Here is a 5,995-nt window from a genome sequence, read left to right on the forward strand (position 1 = left end):
TGAAGACACAATCAATTCCTTATGGATAAGTGTTTCATAAAAATACATAACGACGTAGAAAAATATAGATACACTATCACCTGGACTGTGACACAGCTTAGTATAATGAAAGCGATAATTATCCTTTGAACTTTAACAAGAACCGAATTGTCGAAGGGCCATAGCCCTGTGATGCACAGCATGAAGTAGTAGGTGCGGTAGTGTCTTTGGAATTGATCCATTTCATCGTCCGTGGCCGTGGAAGGTCTGAGCGCAAAACCTGAGGCATTGTCTGACGATACTTCGGGGTCATATTTTATTCACGTTGTCGCTTGTCGCCTCAAATTTCCGAAGCCTCGCTTGTGCCTACCACTTAGGATATCATTGCCTCAAATTATAGAGTTCCGCTCGGAGCCGATCGATTTGATTACTGTTGCCGTGAAAAGATTAGTACATGGAATAGGAAATTCAAGAAAATCGAGAGACAATAAATGTTTTTATTCTCCCCCTATTCTTCGAGAAGAGTGTGTATAATTTTTATCGCCAACGTTTGCTTTCAGAATCGACGTGGACACACCTTGGCTTCGTTTGAGGAATAAGTATAGACAAAAGGGCATGCAGACAATCGAGGGAAAATGTGTTCGAAGATTCATCTGTTGCATTGCAAATGGGTGTAATTTGGATTGAAATATTCTGACATGTATCAAGAAAGCTCCCTGCGGATTTGAGTATTCCTTCTTGGAAAGGCAGGTACGTAACAATTTAAATACGAGCTTGCCCTAAATGATGCGTTGTTTATCTTCATCTCCATTGATGGGCTCCAACTTTCAAAAGAAATACATTTGACCAAGTGTAGTCATTTTATCGAAGTTAGAATTTTCCATGAATTAAACTGTTGGTGTGTATGGTGAGCTGGTATTTCAGCTCATGCGTTGTTCTAATAACCTAAAAATACCCGTCAGAACGAAATGTTTTAATGGAAAGTAGTCATAAAGGATTCTGGAATGTTAACACTAGGTTTAAAGTATCTCCCACGCTGTCGTCAAATACTTTTTGCCCGTTGTGGTTATGGAATAACATGATTACCAGGTGGACGATCATAATGCCAACAAGAATGATCCAGCGGATGATGTTCCAGTGGATCTTTCATGTCTGTCAATGTGTGTGTTTCATGTCACGAAGTTTTAATGAAAAGAAGATGTAAAGAATTCTGAAAGGTTCATTCGAAACATTTGGTATCAGTGATGCACAAGACGGATTAGAAAGTGCGGTACTGACTTCGAAATACGAAGGATAGCGCGGAACCAGAGGCGTCTCGTGATTACACATAGCCATCATATTTTATTCACACGGTCCTATTTTTGCTTGAAAAATTCGTCGCGTTGATTGTCCATGCGAATCCGACTGCAATACTTCTAAATTATAGACTCCGATGCGAAACCGATCGATTTGATTACCACCGTCGCCGGAAATCGGGGAAATGAAATATTAAATTCAGAAGAACCAAGAGGTATTAAAATGATTTCGTTCGCTCTCTTATTTTTCTAGGTAGGGGCTTGGAGTTTTTATTTCTGGCACTGCTTTGTATTGTGAGGAATAGACGCCCCTCGATTGCGTTCATTTTTTGAAGAATATTTCTCACGTCGACAGTTATAATCGTTGAAGATTTCAATGTTGCTTAAAGAAGAAAAGAAGAAGTGTTATTTTAAGGAGAAAAGAAGGGTATGTACGTATTCACAATACTTTTTACTGTCACTACAAGCCTGTTGTGTGTGCAATATTATAATCACAACAGGTCTGTGGTGTGTGTAAAAAGCTATTCAACGCTCTAGCCTTATTATTGAAATACCGTGAGGACGAAACTGTACAGATACTCATCTTTAAACACTTTTCTCCGTTCCATTATTCACCACAGTTTATTTTGACGTTAATAATCATTACCCCCAAACAATTAGAAAAAAATATTCTCGTTACATTGGGGTTGGATGAAGATAAACAAAGTATATTATCATATAATAGTTACGAATATATATCGATATCTCCAATGGGTCACGAAGGTTCTAAAAATGGGCTTCTGGAAGAGAAGGTACGTGGAAGTCACAATAAAACAAAGCGAGGCGTTCATTTTTATCATATTTTATTGGCTTTCGCTCCTACTAGCTATCACTTTGACATGAAATGCACACTATAGCTTGCATACAATTTCCTGTGCAAGTTGGAATATGTAATACCAATTTACTGCATGGGAAGTAATTCTTTTTCACTAGCAAACCGTAGCTTGTGTAAAGTGCTATTCAACTGATTGGTCTGACCTGATTGGTTTTATGTTTCGCTTACCAGTCCATCATCCATCACGGTTTATTCGTCGGTTTCTCTCTAAGTTAGGAACCGTATCGAACGGTATAGATTACAGTGAAGTAGGAAATTGATGTGTTGATCATCTGAAATTATAATTCCTCGTAAGACAGTTTCCTTCGATCACATAACGAAGCTACTCTTTTTATTCTAGAATTAATTTGATCTATATTTTAGAGACTAACTGCGAATTTAACCTCCTACATCTGATTGATTTTTGGTGTTCCTAAATAGTTACGTATACCTTAAACTAATTTCTTAATTTAGGAATTTAGAAGGTATTATCTGAAGCGAAGGTATAATAAAAGAAAGGAGAAGTGATTTTTACGTCGAAAACTTCAAGCTTTTCAAGATATATATGAAATTATCACCAAAGTCCAACATTCAACTATAGATCCACGCGCATGTAAAAAAGCTTAGTTTCCGCCATATCGAATGGTATTTCAAGGGTTCGTTCGGTGCTGTGTGCGCATGATGCATAGATCAATAAGCGCGATAAAAACACACGAATTTTGGAAATTAAATTTCCCGCAAACATTGATTTTACCGAGGCGAATCCCTGGGTCGATGGAACGTAAACGCCAGCTAGAATCGGCGCGCAGCACTTTGATGTTCTTTGCAGTACCAAAAGCAGTAATTTTTGAATCCTGTGTGGTAGAGTGTACCATCGTGTGTTATATCTAAATCACGAAGACGTTTCAGACGTGGGTTAGCCGTCATTAAATATCCAGATGATCTCTCAGAGTTTAAGCACTTTACTCACGTTTCGTGGAAGACGTTCAAGGAATGATCCATGTATATCTGGCCGTTGTAGTTTTCGTTGAAGGAGTAGAGAAACATGATGAAAGTGATGTACAGATAGAAGAATACGTGGACTAATTCACCTGTAGAATGACTGAGGACAACAATCTGTCATCGAAAAAGAAATCGGACCTTGAAAGATACAAGTACGGTTATAATGTTTAAATTTTTACTCCAGAATAAATAACATAAGCCTTAGAAAACCGCGACGGAAATTATTCTAACATGCGAAAGAGGAATCGCTCACTTGGAACATGTGAACAGTCGAGGAAATCACTATCAGCCCAATGATAATGAAACACGAAACCGATGTGAACGACGTGGTATACTCGAACATGCTTGAATAGTGGAAATATTGTTAAAATTTTGTACGATTGACACCCTAGACAACTTTCTGATCTTATATTTAAATTCATATAAAGACGAATTTCCTTGAAAATGATTGTTCATTAAAGAATGATGTATCATACTTCGTTTAAGTGTTGGCTCCGAAGAAATTAAAATAATTAAGCTTGATAAAAGAATATTACATATATAGAAATTATTGTTGGTGTGAGCCGACATAAACGTCTTCTAAACAATCGTTTATCATTTGTTCGTTGTTCTAAACTTTTATCTACATAAGAATTTTTTTTCATCCCTCCTGGGTACCAACCTGACAAGTGTATTGTAATTTTCCAGTGCCCTACAGATCCTAGCGTAAATCAGGTAGCTTTTCCCGAATCTCGGATGTTCCGTCTCAGGCGTATCGTCGATCGCGACTTTTATCCGATAACTATAAGCGACGAAACGTATCGTTTGCAAATGCCAACAACTGTGTGGTGCAGAATAACAGCGGAAAGTACCTTACTATACGAAATAAAGCGCAATGGTGATGCACTATAATGCCGTACAGAGAATCAATCGGTGTTATCATTACGAGTCCGGAAAGGTAGGCGATGAACGCGTGTCCACTTATGAGAAAGAAGTGTTTTTCGTGGTCTTCAGAGTATTTCACCCCTACTATTAAGTAAAGTGGTCCAGATGTATTCAGAGGAAGCACTATGTCCAAGAAACGTGGCCACAGCACTGCCGACGAGGAAAGAACGACTATCATATGCACAATGACTGGAATTGTTTTGAAATTATGTGTAAATGTATTCTTTTCATTAATTTCTTTTATCTGTTATACTTCAGGTTTGTGTTGGTATCTTCAGATCTTCACTACCGTCTGTTAGCTCTATTGCACGACGCTTTTGTTTTTTCTTTTCTGAATTATTAATTCAATAAAATAGATAATTCAATAAAATAGATAAAATTCATATCTTGCATAAAATTCAAATGAAACGAGCAAGCCGAAACAACAAAAAATCTGAAAATCCAGAATCAGAGTACTCAATAAACAGAACATCTGGAAAGGTGTGCCTTACATATGCGAGTCAAAGTGTTCCCTCTCTGTGTCTTAGCGTATCTCTTCAGTATCTCAATCTCCTTCTCATCGATAATCGCGTTCCAGTCGTAATCTATAGTTTCCAGGACATACTTCACCTAGAGTCACAAAGCGTCGAGTCAGAATTAATTGCGATAACGCGTGGCGAAGGGCCGTTATCACTGATCGACTCACTTTGTCCTGATGGGCTATGATATTAATGTACTTGACGAGAACCATCCCGACGTTACAGAGAAAGGTCGCGAAGAAGACTATCTGATCCCCAGTGACACGGTACTTGATCAAAGACATAAACTGAAGGAAGTTGATTCTCGTTGAATAATTCAATGATATAAATCTTCTTCAATTTTGTGATAATGATATTAATAAAATTGTTAGAGAAATGAATTTCAAGTAACGAATGAAAAATGAACAATTATTAATACACCAGTGTTTGAATTATTACTAAACCATGAATTATAGAGTATAAAAATATTATTATCTGATATTAATCTAATAATTATAATATTATTAATATTATACAATATTTTACAGTAAACTCTATATACTTGATAATAATTGATATTTTTCTTAAGAAGTATTTCACTGTGTGCAAACGAAGAATAGACTTTGTAAATAAATCGATATAGATTGCTTTCGTACAAAATTTTGCCCATCTCTACGTACATTCCGAAAAAATTCGTACAGAAATTCGTACTAATTATTCCGACTAATAATGTACCCATGAACTGTTACCTCGCTGACCACGATAGACATCACTAAACAGAGGAACCCAATTCTTTGGACGATAACGAGCAAGGACTTTTCGAAGGGCCAGAGGCCTGTTAAGACCAGAAGTTTGTGGCTCAGAGTGTAAGAACCCCTTTTGAACACGTTCATGTCGATGCAATTGACGAAGCACATGTACGCGAAGCACATGTACGAACACCTGACGTCGACTCGTTACGATTATTCATTCAATGAGTTACAATCCTCGGGCGAGAAATTATCCGTACAGTGTGTCTCAAACTTGCGCGGATATTTATAAAATTTACCTCAAAAATTGCCAGCTTCGTGCGAAGAATACCAGTTGGGTACATATTGCGGGTTTTCCCTTTCGTACGGGAGTAAATTACACGTTAGGGAAAACGTTATATATGTTTATATCGCTGCGGTATGGTTGACTCTAGGAGGGGTAGTTTTGCATTTTATGGGGGGAATTTGCGAGAAAAACGGAGGGCAGAGCGCAGTCTGCAGCGAGTTTTTCGAGCGAACAACTTCGTTGTGGTCTCCAACGTACGTTTTACTGATTTAGAAAGCGTTAACTTCGAGTGCTTCGTATCCTTTCGATTCTCGCGTGCAAGGGTATTAGTTTTAATGTTTCGAAATTAATACGCTAGATATTAATGTATGATGCAAGTATTGTTTAACATCTTCTGTCAATCTGTACAA

General features: G+C 37.5%; 1 protein-coding gene across 2 annotated transcripts in view; it reads right to left on the minus strand.

Annotated features, from left to right (window-relative positions):
- Nucleotides 1-5,995, minus strand: part of LOC128876568 (mannosyl-oligosaccharide 1,2-alpha-mannosidase IA) — a 540,141-nt gene that overhangs the window by 55,015 nt on the left and 479,131 nt on the right. The window lies entirely within an intron of this gene.

The sequence above is a fragment of the Hylaeus volcanicus genome, chromosome 5 (assembly GCF_026283585.1).
Source record: "Hylaeus volcanicus isolate JK05 chromosome 5, UHH_iyHylVolc1.0_haploid, whole genome shotgun sequence".
NCBI lineage: Eukaryota > Metazoa > Arthropoda > Insecta > Hymenoptera > Colletidae > Hylaeus > Hylaeus volcanicus.